General features: G+C 43.9%; 1 long non-coding RNA gene across 1 annotated transcript in view; it reads left to right on the top strand.

Annotated features, from left to right (window-relative positions):
* The window catches only part of LOC122215399, a 41,001-nt gene extending 28,519 nt beyond the window's left edge, over positions 1–12,482 (top strand). The window contains exon 4 of the long non-coding RNA XR_006200355.1: positions 12,343–12,482. This is a non-coding gene — a long non-coding RNA (uncharacterized LOC122215399). The remainder of the gene's footprint in view (positions 1–12,342) is intronic.
* The last annotated feature ends 6,390 nt before the right edge of the window (positions 12,483–18,872 follow it).

Genomic DNA, 18,872 nt, shown 5'->3' with positions numbered 1-18,872 from the left:
TAATTAGGATGTGTGAAGTAATGAGCCCAGACATGATGGACAAGACAGAAAGATGATTTATCGTTTGGGGGGCTTTATGCAGGAAAAATATACAGGCAACAGGGAATTAAGTCTCAGGAAGTAATTTATTAGACAAGAAGGGGATCCAGGCCTTTTGCCTTGACAAGGTGCAATTGCCTCCCAAATGATATGGGTTGATTTAGGTATTTTGAGGCTAAAAGATATATATAAAAGGATAGATGTTCACTCCACTCACATAAGCGCCAAGGACAACTTCAGACTTTGTGAATTAGAAAAGGCTGAATCGAGGTTTGGGGAGCTATAGGGATCGGGGGTAGATTAGGGGAAGGCTAACATGTCTCCATTTTATTCAGAAGTAGTACAGTGGCCATGATTATTGTGCTGTGTTTGGATGGATCACGCGGTAAGTGTCCGTATAAACAGTAGAATGAATTTTGTGTGATGTTCCTCTCTTGTTTTCTCATCATTAAATCTGACTACCTTTCCGTTTACAGGTGAATGCCTATGCTCCAGTCAGAGAACATAGTTAGGAATAATGGATGGAAAGTGTTCTCAGCAACCAAAGTGTGCATTTCCAACCCCCTTTTCCTCCCTTTGCACGTCACCAGAGCACTTTGTCCTTTTTACTGACCATGTCCGTATGAACTTGAAAATAATCAAAAGGACTCCCATTCATGCTTTCTGAGGACAAGAGGAAAGAAAGACATTCAGTTTCATAATTAAGTAGACTCCCCCTTGCTTCAGTACCTGTGGCCCCAGTGCTTGACACTTGCCGACATCTTCAACTCTATTTTACTTATCTTTACTTATTTTACTCTATCTTTACTTACCACCGTCCCGTAAGATATTCATCATGAGGTCTTATAAACCCTCATACCAAAGCATATTCTAGAGCTTCCTCTTCTTTCCCTGTTCATTGCCCCCGTCCGCATGTAACCTTCTGACTGAGCTCTGCTTCCCCCCTTGCTGCTCTGCAATCTACACACTGTATAGCAGCCACAACTGTGGCATCTTATCAAGTGTTGCCTAGATCAGGTGTAAACCAGATCACATCAACCCTCTGCCCCTGATGCTCCAACTGCTTCCTGTTCCAATTCAATAAAATCCAAACTCCTTTCGGTGGCCTCCAAGAGGTCAGAAGCTCTACTCTCCTTCCACCTGTCGAAACTCCTCCCAACTGTCCCCCTCTCGCTCTGTCTGTTCTAGCCACGTTGTTTCAGTTCTGTCCTTCCAACACCAAGCTTCTTTCTGCCTTGAGAACATCACCTTCCTGAGCACTCTTTCCATGGCTGTTTTCATGTCTCCATTCTTGTTCTAGCCCTGCTATGAGAGGCCTATCCTGACTCATCAATCTAAAATTTCCCCTCATCCCATTAATCTGATGTTGTCACATGATCTTAGCTTTTTGAAGGCAGGTTTTTGGATATCTGTGCCACCCCAGAGTTGGGAATAATGCCCGTTACATGGCAGGGAATGTAATATGTGTAAGGAAAGTATAAATCTCAGTTATCCTGGAAAATCGTCTTTCTCAGCCTATTCCAAGACATTGCGGTATGTTAGAAGGAGTACGGGGATATTCAGACCTGAATTTGATTCTAAACTCTGCCACTTGGTTCCACATACTATTTTGTTTGAACCCTATGACAGATTCCAAATGGCCTCAGATTATTGGCCACACCTCACATTAAGAGACAGAATAAAAATCCCTGTCCAGATTAAGTCTGGCCTTGGCCATGTGATGTTCTCTGGTTAGTGGAACATCACTGTTCATTGTGATGGGTTGGGCAAGCTGAGGCTTGATAAGCACCAGCCCACTGGGACTTGCCCTGTTGGAGTTCTGCCCTGAGACCACCATACTACAAGAAAGCCATCTGGCTTATACAAGCAAACACAAGGAGGTGAACCAAGATTCTCTAGCTGATAGTCAGAAGCACCTGCTGGACATTTGAGTAGAACCATTTTGAACAGTACAATAGCCCTTCCCATCTAGTTGATTGCAGTTGCATGAATGCCAGATAAAACCACCAGAGAAACTACAGCAACGTACCAAATTGTAAAAACATCACAGTGTTGTTTTAGCCACTCCTTTTTGGGGTGGTTGGTTTTCCAGGATTCTTGGGAGACCAAATGAAATAATGAAATTAATGTCCAGTGCATTTTAAGTTCATAACAGGAATTCAATCCTTTGTAGTTCCCTGGCATTTTCCTTGCTCTGAACTTGACTGCTGTAATTTTTTTTTTTTAGTTAAGAATCTGAATGTGCCTTCTGTGCTAATATGACCACGTAGACTACAAAATACATCTGAGTATTGATCCTATCATACATAAGAGAAGTAGGAATTTTGATCAAATAGACTCATTTCATGACTATTTCTTAGAACGATTAGGGTAGGCTATTGAAGCATTGAAGCAGGTTAGGAATACATGTAATAAAAAATAACAGTTTTTAAGCACCCACTGTGTGTCTAGAATCATTCTACAGTAGTGTGTATATATTGCCTTGTGTATGTTTGACATCAACTGTATTTTGCGGAAAAGAAAACTGAGGTTCTTTTAAGTGAAATAATTTCTCCACGATCTCACAGCTAGTAAAGGGTAAAGCTGGGGCTTCAACTCTGGTCTGCCTGACTCCAGATATACTGTGAAAGTCAGTCTTCAGTAGGAAGTGAAAATCCCAGTGTGAGAATGGGGGCAGCCTCTGGCACAGGGGTTAAGATGTTGAGAAGACATAACCAGTGTAGATGGTATTTGTCTCAGAACCAATAACCAGTGTGGCAATTGTGAATATTATGAGAGTTCAAATAGGGTCACTTTAGGCCAGATTGTTCAGAAATATAAGACTTTCTAGAGGAAGGAGGACTAAGCAGGGGGAGGGAGGGGGCTCCATGACCTAACATCCCTAGTAACCAGCATATATTGTGAGTTTAGACTCCACGCTAAGAGTGTTATATGCACCCCTTGTCTAATCCTTACAGCAACTCTGTGAGGTAGGAATGATTGTGATTCCATTTTCAGATGAGGATATCAGGGCTTACAAAGGATAAGTTACTTAGCTGAGAGTATACGACCAATTTTTGGCAGACCTGGTATGTAGATGCCGGTGATGTTGACGGTAGCATTATGGTGCAGGATCACCAAGGAGAGTGCTGCTGTCTCCAGAAGACAAAAGATGTTTAGGGGAATTGGAACAGCACTGGGCAGAAGAAAGAGTGGAGTGTGTGTGTGTGTGTGTGTGTGTGTGTGTGTGTACTGTTTGTGTATACCTACTTCTGAGTATGGGCATAAGACTAGAAATCAGTAATGGATACCATGGAGAAATAACAGTAGACGGATGCTGGGAGGGGATAATAAACCTAAGTTTAGATTCCTATAATGGGACAGCTTTGAGTATGTAAAAGACTTGCAGTGAGTTTTGTTTTTGCTTATCCAGTATCCATTTCCTGTTCTTTTGGGATAGCACTCTTTTTGGCCTCTCGAGAACCATGTTTTGTCTGCTCTCTGTGTCTGCAGCCTGGTTGGGATTTAGGCAGAGATCCATGCCCCAGCCAATCAGAGCCCTGGTTGATCGGGTGATAGACATAGCTGTTGGTGGATAAATAGGCCCATCAAACCAATCAAACCGAGTCGTGTGGGGCTCTTTCTGTTGTAATTAAACAGGATGAGACATAGGATGTGACAGCATATGGAACCTGGGAGTGAAGCCAGCTTGGAGAAAAGCTGTGTTGAGGGATGGCAAGAATCATGATTTGAGGACTGCACTCCAGCCTCAGATCCAGCCAGAGCTACACGAGTGCTGGGGGTGGGCTTCCCAGTTAGGTAAGCCAGTAAGGCCCACGAATAATTAAGCCAGTTCAAGTTAAGGGTTCGTGTTACTGGCCACAGGAAATAAGTAAAACTTGATGTGAGATTCTTAAATTTTAAGTTAATTAATTTACCTTCACAAAATCACCGAAACTCCCTCATAAATCCAGTTCAAAGAAGCCTCATACAACACATAGTCGAGGAGCAAAGCGAACCTAAAATCACCAGCTTTGACGTCAGCATAGCTGAGTTCTAGCCTTGGTTCTACTCCTTTATTTAAGGAGGCACTCATTGATTTAGTCATTTAATAAACCTTGTGTATGCTTTTTGTATGCTAGGACCTCGTTCCACTTGAGCACGTGATGTGTAAACACTGAGATTGATTTGGAGGAAGCCCTTTCAATTCTCTGTGCCACCGTTTCTTCCTTTGTAAAATGAAAATAATGGTTGTGATCACCTCATCATGGATGAATGAGTGAATTAATGATATTTTGAGTCATACTTTGCCTTTCAGAGAGATAAGATCATCTGGGGAAAGGTTACTTTGAAGGGGATGATTAGGACACAAAGGTACGTGTGCCCAGGAGTGCAAACCCTTTCCTGCCTGCAAGGGCCTAGCTCTGAATGCTGAAGGTCATTTCCAAGTGCGCAGTCTTGGTTAGGATACAGAAAAGTCTGCTCCTAGCACAGATTCAAAATTACAATGGCTTAATCAAAGCAGTAACTGGCCTCTGTCTCTCATGGAACATTCCAGAAGACCATGCAGGCTCTCTGTGTTGATTCAAAGGTATCAGGGATGTGGCTCTTTTTATCTCATTGCTCTGGCACATCAAGTGTAGCTTTCTTTTATGCGGCATCGATTTCACCCTTGTGGTCAAAGATGGCTTATGATCGTTCCTATGCCCCTGCCGTCAAGAAGGGAGCAGAAAGAGGGAACCCGCCTTTCCTATTATGGGCACCACATAGAGTTTGGAAACTTTCATTCTGCTCTTGTCTCATTGACTCAAACCTAGTTATATGATTACCCTCGGGTGCAAGGGATCCTGGGCAATGTAGTCTTTACCTGGGTGGCCTTGTCAAACAAAAACTACTCTCACTATTGAAGAAGGGTACAGTAAGTACTGGGGACACCCGGCTTCCTCTGCCACATCTATTATTTTGTACCAGAAGGAAGTAACCACACATGATGAGCTCCAACTCTGTTCTTGGTTCTGGGTTCCAGCCATTCCTTGGGTAGCCAAGTGGGCGCCCTTCCATCTGGCCTGTGCTGTAAATCGACTTCCTTTGCAAAGAGCATTTCATGCATGTGAAGCACAGGAAACCAGGACCACTGGCCTCTCCTGACTGTGCGCGCGCGTGCCCAAAGTCATTCTTTGGCGGAAGGCTACCTTTTTGTGAATAACAGACCCACTTCTACTTTATATTAGCTTCTGCCTATTTCATAATTTTTTAGAGGAAACTCTCCTCTCATGCAGGAAAATCTAATTATGCAGTGACAGCAGTTGGCTGACTCGGGCACAACACAACATGTCAATTTTCAGTTGCTTACACGGTCTCACAGAAACTGTTAGAAATTGTTTTGAAATCTGGCATACATTTCAGTCATGTTAATTCCTACAACTGTGCCAAATTTGATGAAATTTGGCTCCTCCATACTGCAGGGAAGGTGGGGGATTGGGAAAGGCGAGTTTTCTTTCTTTCTTTCTTTTTTTTTTCTTTCCTGGCAGTGACATCATCTCCTCATCCTCCCCTTATGATGAACAGTGTCCTCAAACAAGCCACGAAGTAATATAACTTTATATTTACAAGACTGTGTGACAATATTACTGCAAGAGACTGGAGCTGTATGAAACGATTAAAGAAATACAGATGGCATAATGTTTTTTTTCCCCCTTCCAACAGATTTGTGCCAGATGTGTGAATATCGATAATTTCTCTGGGGCTCAACTCAAGGCACAATGTAGGTTTCTGTTTGATGGGGGGATGAGAGAGTGAAAATCCATCCCAGCGATGGTATTTACAGGAAATGTTTTGCCTCTTCTTCCAAATCTGTCAAGGCAGAACCAGAAATCCCAAATTTCCAAATGAGCCTCTGAGTCACCCTTTGTTCTGGACCCAATTTTTTATCTCCCCAGTAATTGACAGACTGGAAAATTCATTTGTGAAAAACATGTGGTAGAATTCTAAAAGCAGAGCCTCTCAACTAGCTAAGCCTGTCTTTGTGCATCAATTTAGAGCATGAGTGATACCAAAATTTCAGAAAGCATCTTAGAAATGTATCTAGTTTATTATATCTTCTCTTTATTAACTTAGTAATAAAAATGCTTTAACGCAATAATGATTTTCAGCATTTGCAAAGGGAAAACTTGAAAAAAAATATTTCCAAAGCTCTTCTATTGTTCTATGATTTTATAATGACTGAACCCGTTTTAAAATATGATTCTGGGAGCTAGAAAGCTTCAGTAAAGTTCAATCTCTTACTCCAACTTTGACTTTTTAATATCAGAGAGAATTCTCGAAAAGATTTAAAAAGAAAAGAACATTTATCATTCCTAGAAAGATTCAGTTTGGATCAAATAATTAAGCAAGTTGATTTCAAAATCAGTGTAACATTTTTTTTAATTTATACCTTGGATCTTCTGTGAAGTATTTCCAATAACTTGAAATGGAGAAAGACATCCTAGATGGGGGGGGGGGAAGGACAGAGTAGGTCAAGAATCAGAAAATGAGAATGGAGATTGCTCAGGCCTTGGGGAATACCTATTTGCTATGGTTGAAGCTTAAATTTGACTTTGAACTTCTTGGAAGCCACAGCATAGATGGAGGCACGATCACTTAACTAATTTTCTTTATCAGAAAAGAGGGACTGGGTCACTGTCTTTGGGGATAAAAATTTATTTCTCACACTAGCTTATGCTGCTGGGTCTCAAGTGTGGGGGATACTGTTTCCCAGGGACATTTGGCAACGTATGGTTGTCACACGAAGAGGATGCTACTGGCTTCTAGTGGACAGAGGCCAGGAATGCTGTCAACCATCCTTTAATGCACAAGCTGGCCCCCTATGGCAAAGCATTATCTGGCCCCAGAGTTCAACAAGCGAAGGTTGAGAAACCCTGGGTTATAAAATCAATTTTGTATATGGATGTTCATAATGTTCTCTATGAGATTCCCACAACACAGGGATTTGGAACAAGGCAGATCTGGGTTGAAATCCACGTTCCGCCACTTACCAGCTGTGTAATTTTTGGCAAGTTAGTTAACCTCTCTAAGTCTCAGCGTCCTGGAGATAATTATATAAATCCTACAGGGTTGTTAGAAGGATTAGCAGGAATAATGTTTATAGAACATGTAACACGGTGCTTGGCACATTGTAAAAGCTCAGTGAATGTTAGACTTTAAAACGGGTAAAGAGGGTAGCAATAAAGTGTTATTATCTAAAGTGGCGATGGCTGGGAGGGGCTTGGGATGGAGTTCTGTTGTGAGCTGTTTAATCTAGCGATAGACTTAAGAACGCCTAGAAATGTCCATGAAATGCACATAATGACCTGCCATAAACCCCACCAGTGTGACAGTGTAAGGTTCAACTCCTTAAAGGGCTATTATTGGGAACTATTGATTGAGAGTTGTGCTGAATTTTCTAGAAATCAAACAAGCTGGTGGTAGAACGACGTATTAAATACCTATCCGCTTGGTGCCTTTGCCAGGCGCCATGATGTTCACACAGATAGTCTTGGTAGACTCATGATCGACTACAAACAACACAGAGCCAAGCTGGGTTCCACCTTTTGGAAACATGCGCAGGGGTTACTACTTCACAATTTAGGAGATCTCTTTTGCATACAACAACAGCAAAGAAATCTAGAACTCCGAAGCACACACAAAAAATCAATAGTTTTGCTATTTTAACTTCTAGTAGATCACTTTATTAGTTGGGATATCACTAGCTGTTAAAACCAACTTCAAAATTTCTGTGGCTTAGGGCAGAAGCGCATTACAATTTTTTTTAATGTTTATTTTTAAGAGACAGAGTGCAAGCCGGGGAGGGACAGAGAGAGAGAAGGAGACACAGAATCCTAAGTAGGCTCCAGGCTCCGAGCTGTCAGCACAGAGCCCGATGCGGGGCTTGAACTCAGGAAGTGCAGGATCATGACCTGAGCCGAGGTCGGATGCTTAACCCGCTGAGTCACCCAGGCACCCCCAGCAGTGGATTTTTATGCTTGCAGCAGACTAATGTTAGCATTCCTGGTCAGCATGCGGATTACTGTATTCCAGGAAGTAGTTTGGGATCCAGGGTTCCTTCTGGCTTACGGCTCTATCATTCACTGCCTCAGGGGCCTCAGTTTCTAGCGAGAAAAAAAAAAAAAAAGACAACAGAGAAGACATATGGGCCACAAACAACCCCTCTCTGGATGTGACTCACGTCACATCTGCTCACATTTCCTTGGCTAGAGCGTGTCATCTAGCCGTTCCTGGATGCCAGTGGAGGAAACAGAGCCCTGGTGGGCCAGACAGCACCGCACAGCAAGAAAGAGCGACTTTTAGTAGACGGTATGCCCTCTGCCTCCACCACCAGATACTAGCGTGGTTTTGTTAATCAGCTTCTGCTTGGCAAAGCGTTTCTATTTTGAAAGCAGGGATAAAATGCCCACGTCTAGAAACCCATCTAGAAGATACGGTTCAGCCCTTTTCTTCTCGGCAGTAGGAAAAATGTAAAAAGCGGACAAGTGACAAGTTTGATAGACTGGTAAAACTCTGAGAAGGCCATTATTCAAATATTTATGGCTCCTCTTAGCTAATGGATTCAAATTTATAATGCTGCACTTGTCAACAAGATAATTTTGCAAAAACATTAAAGGCTGAGCAGTTTGGTCCCTTCTAACCCTGAGGCCTCTCCTCGCCACAGCAAATGAGCAGCTGTTCTCAATGAAAATGGAACACCGTGCTCATTGTGTGCTCCTGCATGCAGTGTAGACCCACAGCACATCTGTGGGGGCAGCGCTTCAGGGAGGAAGCTGGCATGTCGGGAGATGTCTGGGAGTAGGCTAAGTATCATTTTATCCAAAGAAGAAAGAAAGGCGACCCGGTGTTGCCACAAACACCTTGGACCAGAACTAGATTATTAAAATCTACGTTGAACGGTAAACCACAATTCATGACACATGGCATTGTCATCTTATCCACCAGGGCATCCAGGTCAATAGTAAAGAGTGTAGACACAATGTTTGGTTATTAACATGTTAACAAAATATACCATATTCTAGGTAGCGATCATCGCAAAGTGACAAAGAAGAAAGTTAAATAGTGTTGGGTGGGGGGGGAGTAGACCTCGGAGAGCGGGCACGTGTGTTTGGGAATGCTTTATATTTGGCTTAAATATAATGGATTGAGTCAATAGAATTAAATAAAGTTGTGTCAGTGCGTGTCATATTTTGAAATGCAGGACTTTAAAGGGGAAGAGGCTATCGCGGTGGTGCTCTGATAGGAGAAGCTAAGGTGGGTTCACTAAGAAGAACCACTGAGGTGGTGTTCAGAGAACACAGAATAGAATTGTTATGTGTTTGTGTGTCTGGAGGGGCAGTGACCTCAAGGACGTTCTAGGAAAGACGCTGATGCTTGGATTTGCATGTCCGTGTGGGAATGGAAAGTGAGGCTTCATGATCTTGTGGGTGGGCAGGAGACTGAAATGAGCCTCCTGCATTAAGTTGGAAGCCACCCATCAGTGACAAGTCAACTTAAGAAACTACCCTACCTTCCAAGGTCACTTTAAGGAAACTTTTTATTTACCCAGTGTCATAGGTAGATTGAGTCATCCGTGAGAAATCTGAATCCCAAGGCTGCATTGTGCATGGATATGGAGTCCCTGGTCACACAGTCTGTTGAATACGCGACACAGAAACTAGACATTAACATCTGAATTGATCGAAGCTGTTAGGTCCCAACAGAGCCCCATGGAGATCCACTCACAGGGAGACATCCAGGAACTAAAGAGCCTTGTGCACTCACTTCCAAGTGGGTTCAGAGTCAGAAATTCCAAAGAACACAAAGATGTGAACCACCATGAGGTCAACACACAAAAACTGACGGAATTTGTTCCCGATAACTACAATATATAGAACAATATAGAACAATCTAAGTGATTTTTAAATAATACGTTAAAATATTCAAAATGATAAAGCCACATATAGAATTTATAATGAGAGGTTATGAAAGAAGAATGAAGCTGGTTGGAAAGAAAAGAACTAACAGAAAGTCTAGACATTATACACGGCCATATATAGTCATTACATAAGCGATCTAATGCTGTGTTATAAGTTGCTCCAAAATGTAGTGGCTTAAAAAAATAAACATTTATTATTACCCCATGGTCTTGTGGGTCAGGAGCTTGTAGACAGCTCAGCTGAGAGGTTTCAGCCCAGAGCCTCTCGTGAACTTACAGTCAGGGAGTAGGTGCGGGTCAATCGTGGAAGGAAGGTCACTCCCACGGCTGGCAGGTTGGTTCTGGTTGCTCGTCGGAGACCTCAGCTCCTCCTCCATTGGCCTCTCCATAAGCTGCACGAGCGTCCTCACCATACAGGGACCTATTTCCCCCAGGGTGACAATCCAAACGAGCCAATGCTGTAGGAGCCATGCCTTTTACGACTCAGCCGGCTTCCGAGGTCACCCGCCATCACTTCCTCCACTTTGTGCTCACTGGAAACGAATCTCTACGAATCTCTCTCTGGCCCTCATTCCAGCTGAGGAGGTCAGGCTCCATCTTTTGAAGCGATGAATTTCATTTTATGTGTATGGAAATAAAAAGGGCTTAGCAGTGGTTATCCCTTAGTGAAGGGTTAAATGTGATTTTTTTTTTGCTCTTCTCTGTTTTTTCCAAAATTTCTATAATAAAAATATTTTCACTTTTATAGCGAGAGATAAAATATGTATACAAAGAAGGACACTGTCTGTTAGGAGCTTGGTATTTTGGGGCACTTACTCTGTACCAGGCAGTGTTCTTAATGCTTTAAGATATTAGTTCATTTACCTGCCACCACAGTAATTCTATGAGTAGGTACTATTCTTATCCCTATTTTTAGAGGGGAAGATAAAGCACCATTGGTAAACATGTCTTGGAAAGACCCACGTTTCTTTCCACATCTGGAGTCCTGTGCATAAAATCTTTGTCACGCACAAAGATTTATTAAGCGCCTCACAGAATTCAATGGAGTGTCTAGCATTTCATGATGTCACCTAATTCTGCTTTCTGTTTTTATAAGGCTTCTTCCTGTCTTCTTTGTGGAATAAAGGTGTATGATTGGGATGATATTAATTACCGTTGACCCAACGTGAAGATGTCTTAGAATTGTCCAAAAGACAACTGAGAAAGCTTTCCATGTTTATAAGGGCTCCGTGAGTAGAGCCAATCTTTCAGAGATTAAATATATTGCCATTCACAAAAGGATTGGAATTTATTTCTCTAAACAGACAGAATAATTAAAAAACAACAGTACTGCATTAGATAGGAGCTCCTTTTTTCTCTTGCTATGTTGACTACAAAATGGAACATCCTTGTTCTCCTGTTCTCCCAGTTTAGCACAAATGCCACTTAATTGGCATCTAATTCTCAAAATATTGATAGAGATTGTTAATCGGAGATACTACATGTGAATGAATAATCAGGACAATCCTCAGCTATACAGGCAATCCAGAACATACCAGATATTTGTATCTGAGAGTAGGAAGAATGTTATCTGACCTGTGATTAAGCTGGAGTACACAAGATGAAGCTTTGGGAGGAGAATTCCACCGTCTTCTGTTATTTTGTTTGTATTTTAATAAGTACATCTTCATTGTGCCCTTTCTTTCACGAAGAGTAGGAAACATTTTTACTCGTATGTGGAAATCTTCTACTTTACCGCTAAGAGGGGGTATTCAAATATTACCTATTGTATAATCTAAACTGTGCAAAAGACTGCATAGACAAAGACCATCAAGGAACACGCCAAAATATTTAAAATTATCATTTTGGGGTGAGAGCGTTTGTCATGATTTCAGAATGTCCTTCCTCGCAGTTTCCGTGTTTCAAAAAAAATATTTTAAACAATTATTTGATTCACGGATGCCAGATCATATACTTGTGGTTCTATTTGGATAAAAGCCTGTCAGTCTGAGAATGTGTGCGTGTTCCACGGATGGGTTGCTGTGTCCATCCGTGATTCCAGGGCAGATGAGAGCAGAATTAATGGCAATTGAACACGGCACCGCTCATAATATGACATAGAAGGTGGGCGAACCGAAAGGTGATGGCTAAGGGGCGAGAGAGGGTGGGGAGACCGGAGGAGCATGGTTCAGTGTTTGACATATTGAAAGACCATTATGTGAGTTCAGACAGTGGTCATGATATGGAGAGAAGTTTGGATCGGAAGCTTGATAAATAAGTAATGGCCACCGAGGGTTTAGACAGTTTCATATTTAAAGAGATATTTATGAACTATTGCAGGACTCAGAGCTGATCTCTGCTTCTCTCTTCCCTTCTCATTACAGCCAAAGGGAAGAAATGAGGTCTAAAGAAAAATGCAGACACCCTTAGAACCACGTACGACCTGTTCATTAAAAGTGAATGTAAGAGTTAGCACAAGTTGATCCGGAAAAGTTCATTTTTATCTCTGCCTCCAATAACTGCTTCAGATGAGTGTCCTGAACGGGTGCAGCTAAATGTAATGCATCCTGTCGCAGAGTGCTTTTGATACAGAATTGTGTTAAGCATTTTGATGAGGATCGCACACACCCAAGCGCCAAACCCGGCTCTGTTTCGAGATTCCAAATTCCTGAAGGAGACGGGGGGGGGGGGGGGTAAGTGCAGAATTCTGCCATTACCGTATTTGCGTGTTTTGTTTTGCTTTGTTTATTTTTAAATCAAGGCTTGTTGGCAGCCACCCTGAGGATTATCACAGTGTTCAACTATTCAGTCCCAGCCTTTCTGCCTCCATGCCTTATCTGGGACCTCCCAGGGTGCGATCTGCAAACCTACATGAGGATCTGGGAGCGTGAATACAGGCATACGTGTGTAGGCACCTTCGTGTGGATGCAAAATGAGACTATATCGCATAAATGTAAGCACATAAACCTACTGCGAGTATAAAGCCAGAGAGAACGGGTCTCAGTTTCCCTACCCACAAAATGCAAATCGTCATTCCTTCCACGTTGGGTTATTGGCAGGACTATGTAAGACAGGATGTGTAAATAATTTAGAATGTTGTAACCATTCGATATGTAAAATGCTTTTTCGGTTGACTTTGTAGAGATATGCATCAAGCTGAATAATCGTTAATGGTTATGAAACTAGTAGGAAAATCCACGTTTTAAGTTTCTTCCATTCTACCTGCATTCAAAAACCAGCGTATTGCCTACGATATTCATAGTGATTTCTCCAAACCCAGTAGATTGCCCATGACTATTTATATTGATTTCCCTCCCCACATTTTCTTAAACCCATTCTATAGAATGAGAATTCTCTTTCCCATTTACCTGACGTAAGATTCAGATTCCGTGTTGGGGAAGGTAAGGAGAGTCCAGAAGGAAGATGACTCTCTTTTTTTGATCTGACAACCTTTCTTTATTCCTTGAGGAGGGGAGAATTTGCCTAACACAGGTGTGCGAACATCCATCTCTGCCCCAGCCTATCACAGTGCGTGCCTGTAATCCCTCTTCCCAGGGCGTTCGAGACACTTGTATGTCATGATCAGTTATCTGCAGACAGGTGTCTTAGGAAAGTGCCTTGGCCTGAAATTGTCTGTTCCATCATCCTGTCCATGGAATAGTACACAAAAAGATTGTTGAAGGGGCACACACACTTTTCTTTAAGTAAATTAGGTTTTCTTTGAAAGGTGTTCTCAGTCTTCCCCATGACAGGTGTGAGTCCCAGAAAACACAAAGTCCTCCGAGATGAGTGAGTTCTTTCAATGATAAATATGGGTCAGGTCACCCTCTGCGCATCTTCTGGGCCACCTGTGCATGCGATTTCCCTGGGTTCGAGTATGACAGAAGGAGAAGAGCAGTAACCTCACGCCAGCTCAGCCATGTTGGTACCGTGGGGCCACTAAGGATTGGGTGGTCCCGCAGTGGGAAAACCGGGATGTCTTTCTCTCAATGACAGTTTAAAGGCAGATAATTTTATCTGCAGAATCGAATAATGGTAAGATATGACCTGAGTCCCTGGAACGATTTCCGGGCCAAATCAACTTCCAGTGGTAGTTAACTACAAGCTTTCAATCTACTTCCAATACCGGTTCAGTATATGCAGTTGTGTAGGAGGCCTCACTTCCGACATGAGAAGGTCTTATCGGGGGCTCAGATGCTATTCTGGGTCCCAGATATCCACTTTAGACAGGAACTCCAACATTTATGTTAGCATCGCATGAAAAAATATACTTGCTGTGTGCATGTGAGTGGGTAGGAGAACATGAGCTCAAGCTTATTTTCTAAAAGGAAGGAAAAAGAAGTTCTTTTTGGAGGAAGGCTGTGACCTAAGACAGAAGCATGCAGAGTCAGGCCAGGGTAAAATAGTGAACGAAGAAGTTTTCACTGTAAGTTAAGTGAAAGGGGTAAGAAGGGATTAATGAGTAGGCGTAGGATATGTGTACGAAGAATAAGAGGTATCGGGGCGCCTGGGTGGCTCAGTCGGTTGGGTGTCCGACTTCAACTCAGGTCATGATCTCGTGGTTCATGAGTTCGAGCCCCGCGTCGGGCTCTCTGCTGATAGCTTGGAGCCTGGAGCCTGCTTCAGATTCTGTGTCTCCCTTTCTCTCTGTGCTACAGATTTGGCTAAGGACTTACACACCTGATCTTGTTTGATGATCCCCAAACCCCATGACAGAAGCCGTGCAGGGCAGTAGTGGGAACACAAGATCTAAGGAAGCTTGAGTTCACATCCTGATGTCACAGCCTACTAGCTGCATCATCCTGAACAATTTGGTAACGCCCTCACTTTTTGATCATGAGAATGATGGCCGCACCTCAAAGATAGCATGAGATTATACGAAATGAGGCTTGTAGAGCACATCTCTTGTCACCGGGGACCTTCTCAGGGAAGGCTAACTGGGATGAAGTCACTATCGCAGTTGTACAGGTGAGCTCGGGTGGTCGCGTACTTGTTCAAGACCACGTAGCTAGGAAGTGGCAGAGCTGGGACTTGAACTCACATCTGGGCTGTGTCAAATCCTGTATGTGCGGCCGTGCGTCGCTAGGGTCTGATGGTAGACAAGAGAGGTGTGGTCAGTTCTTTGCTTCTGTAACTTAGGACTGGCCGGTCTGAATGTGAATATGCTCATCCATGGAGAAGCGACCTCCCTTCCCCGTGCCCTCCACGTTCACGTGCCCTGCATGTCCACAGGGCAGTGGACAAGGCTGATTCTGAACTTTAAAGCCTAAGTTATCCTTATTGGTGGTCATAAAACAGATCCCTTTGTCTTTGACATCAGAGCCGGATTAATTGGCAGACTCTGCCAGGCACAACTGGACTCAGGAGATTCTACAATGTGAGGAATGAAAACAGCCACACCTGTTGTATTAGTTCTGGTCAATTACTCCAGGCCTCATAAACACTTGTAAGTAGAAACTTTACTGTATCCCTCATGCAGTCTTTGCTGCCCTCCTGCTCCGTCTCCCATGCCCATGTGGCTTCTCCCGGAGTCCCAGGAGCTGTATTCATTCAAGAGTCAGTTGGAGAGGGAAATGGTGGGTTGGGAAGTCTGGAAACCCACCTCAGGTCCCAGCTGCTGCTGTTTCTGGTGCATCCACATGGTGTTACCGTTGAACACTGGTCGCATGCAGCCTACGTGGTTTTGCCGACTGCAGGAAGGCCTTTTGGCTGCTTGAGATCTTAGCTTTGATCAGAATGATATCCTAACCTTAGAATCCAATGGTTTAGGCCTCTTGGGTTTCAAGTGTTTGTTCCACGATTTCTGTGAAGTATCCCCACTGTGTCAGAATGATAGGATCCAAGGCCTCTCCAGCCTTAATCCCATGGTATGCCCTGGATGTTTCTCCATCGGACTTTTAGGGACTCATGTTGACTCTGGGTCACCAGCCAGGATGACCTTCTCTCTCAGTGAGCCCCCACTTTGGGGCCAATCAAGAGATCACAAGCAAGAATGTCTCAGTGAGAGTATTTACTCAAAGAAAACTAACTTGAAAAGATATATACACCCTTATGTTTATTGAAGAATTATTTACAATAGTCCAGAGATGGAAGTAACCTAAATGCCCATTGATAGACAAATAGATAAGGAAGATGTGACTGATATATATAATGGAATATTATGCAACCATAAAAAGGATGAGATCTTGCCTTTTGCCACAACCTGGGTGGACCTAGAGTGTATTATGGTACATGAAACAAGTAGGTGGCTCAGTCGGTTAAGTGTCTGACTTTGGCTCAGGTAATGATCTCATGGCTCGCGGGTTCGAGCTTTGTTTTGGGCTCTGTGCTGACAGCTCGGAGCCTGGAGCCTGCTTCGGATTCTGTGTCTCCCTCTCTCTCTGCCCCTTCCCTGCTAGCACTCTGTCTTTCTCTCTCTCTCTCTCTCTCTCTCTCTCAAAAGTAAGTAAACATTAAAAAAAAAAAAAAAAAAGAAACAAGTCATACTGAGAAAGACAAATACTCTATGATCTCCCTCAGACATGGAATGTCAAAAAACAAAACAAATGAATAAACAAACAAAAATCAGAATCAGACCTGGAAATGCAGAGAGCAAACTGCTGGCTGCCAGAGGGAAGGGGGCTTGGGGGACAGGCAAAAAGGGGAGAGGGAGATACAGGCTTCCAGTTATGGCATAAATGAGTCACGGGAATGAAAGGTGTGGTGTAGGGAACATAGTCAATGTTATCGCAACAGCGTTGTATAGCGACAGATGGAGGCTACGCTTACAGGGAGCACAGCTTAAGTAGAGAGAAGTTGAATCACTAGATGGTACACCTGAAATGAATGTAACGTGTGTTGACTATACTCAAATAAAAAAAAAAAATAATAAATTCTAATAAAAAGAAGATCTCAGTGAATCAGAGGGTCTGAACACAGCGAGTCACCAAAGGAAAGGGGTCCGGAGATTTCTTTGCATCAGATACCTTGTTCCTTGTGTAAATTTCCCACACGTTCTTGAGAAACCAGCGCTGACGGCAAAGGGCACTGGGAGCGGCCGCCCCACACAGTCCCATCGCGTCTTTTCCCCTGGGCCAGGGACTGTCCGCTGGGCTGTAGCCTCCAGTAACTCTTCCCAGAGTAAAGAAGCTCTGCAAGTTTCCTTCTGCGTCTTCTTAGAGACCCATACCGGTAGCCTCCGGGGCGGGGGAAAAAATCAAGGCATCACGACACTGTCATCCCTCGACATGATTGTTCACCATTTCCAAACTGGAAGTTCAAGGTCCAGGATGTACCAAGTGGGACTTAATTGTTCCGAGAGCGGGACGGCACAGCCCTAAGCAAGGACGCCTGCTTGTCATGCAGGTGTGACCTGCGCACTGAGAGCTTCTCCGGGAAGGAATAGTGACGTTGTGCCTTTTCTCCCAAAGCCGTCCAGGAGGCTGTACTAACAACTCATTGCTGATGAGGCATAACTAACCTGACAGTGGATTGTGACATGTTGAACTAGTTATTCCAATAACATTTATAGTAGTCTTTTTTTTTTTTAAACGTTTATTTATTTTTGAGACAGAGAGAGACAGAGCATGAATGGGGGAGGGTCAGAGAGAGAGGGAGACACAGAATCTGAAACAGGCTCCAGGCTCCGAGCTGTCAGCACAGAACCCGACGCGGGGCTCGAACTCACGGACCGCGAGATCATGACCTGAGCCGAAGTCGGCTGCTTAACCGACTGAGCCACCCAGGCGCCCCAGTAGTCTTTTTTTTTTTTTAACAAAGAACAATGTTTGTTTATTTTTGAGAGAGAGAGAGAGAGAGCACAAGCAAAACAGGGCAGAAAGAGAGGGGGACAGAGGATCCAAAGTGAGCTCTGTGCTGACAGCAGCGAGCCCAATGTGGGGCTCGAACCCACGAACTGTGAGATCATGACCTGAGCCGAAGCTGGACTCAACCGACTGAGCCACCCAGGTGCCCCTGTAGTAGTCTTTCTTCTCATGCTGCTTTTAGTCTAGACCCTGAACAACAACAAAGGGAAAGTACAACATGCCGTGTGTGAAAGGCGGAGGTATAGCTCTAGCAGAGAACGAGGGGAGTGTGGGTTAGAGGATGGGGCCTTGAAGCTGAAGATACAGAAGGGACCAGGTAGGCCAGTGATTCTCCGCTGAGGGTGACTTTGTCCCCTTGGGGACCCTGGACAGCGTCTGGAGCCATTTTGGGTTGGCACGTTGAGGAGATGGGGAGGTTACTACTAGCATTTCATGGATGGAGCCCAGGGACACTGCTGACCATCCTCCAACGAACAGCACAGACCCTGCAGATAGTGCTGTGACTGAGTCATAGGCTCACAGCTGGGAGGTGTACTCCAGCCACGTCACGAGAGGACAGTATCGGCCAAGAAACAACCGGAGGAAAACACCCTCAGAAGCAGCACCGTTTGTTCAAATGGACGATCCTGGGGTTGAGCGGAGGTGGTGACGTCTGGGAAGATGGAGGTTGTGTTTGGAGAGCAGCCGAAGCCACACTGGATAAAGGGAGAGAGTCCACTGCTTGTGCCCTGAGGGGTCAGGTGGTAAGGACAGGGAAGAATGAGACAGGTGTCGGCCTGAGGAGGCGGTGGTGGGAACGCTGGAGAGGGCCACCATAGTCACGGCCAACAGGGTCGCTAACCATCCTAAGTTTTGCAGAAAAGCCAGCGTCCTGAGATGTTACATCTTGGGCAATGATTTATTTTAATGACGTCTAACACTGTGCGATGCAAGAAAAAACGCAGGAGAGAGTTTGGTGTGTAGAGCTTCTGTTTGCGACATCTGGGTCAAAGATACGCGGGACGGAGGTGTCTGGACAATATGCTTTTGCTACATTCTGTGACGGCAAAGGGCAGATCGCCCAACTCATCCTCGACTGTAGGTCTTGAATGTGCCACATTTTTAAGTCA

The sequence above is a fragment of the Panthera leo genome, chromosome A3 (genome assembly GCF_018350215.1).
Source record: "Panthera leo isolate Ple1 chromosome A3, P.leo_Ple1_pat1.1, whole genome shotgun sequence".
NCBI classification, from domain to species: domain Eukaryota; kingdom Metazoa; phylum Chordata; class Mammalia; order Carnivora; family Felidae; genus Panthera; species Panthera leo.
The sequence above is the reverse complement of the archived record's forward strand: the minus strand, read 5'-3'. Positions and strand labels throughout refer to the sequence as shown.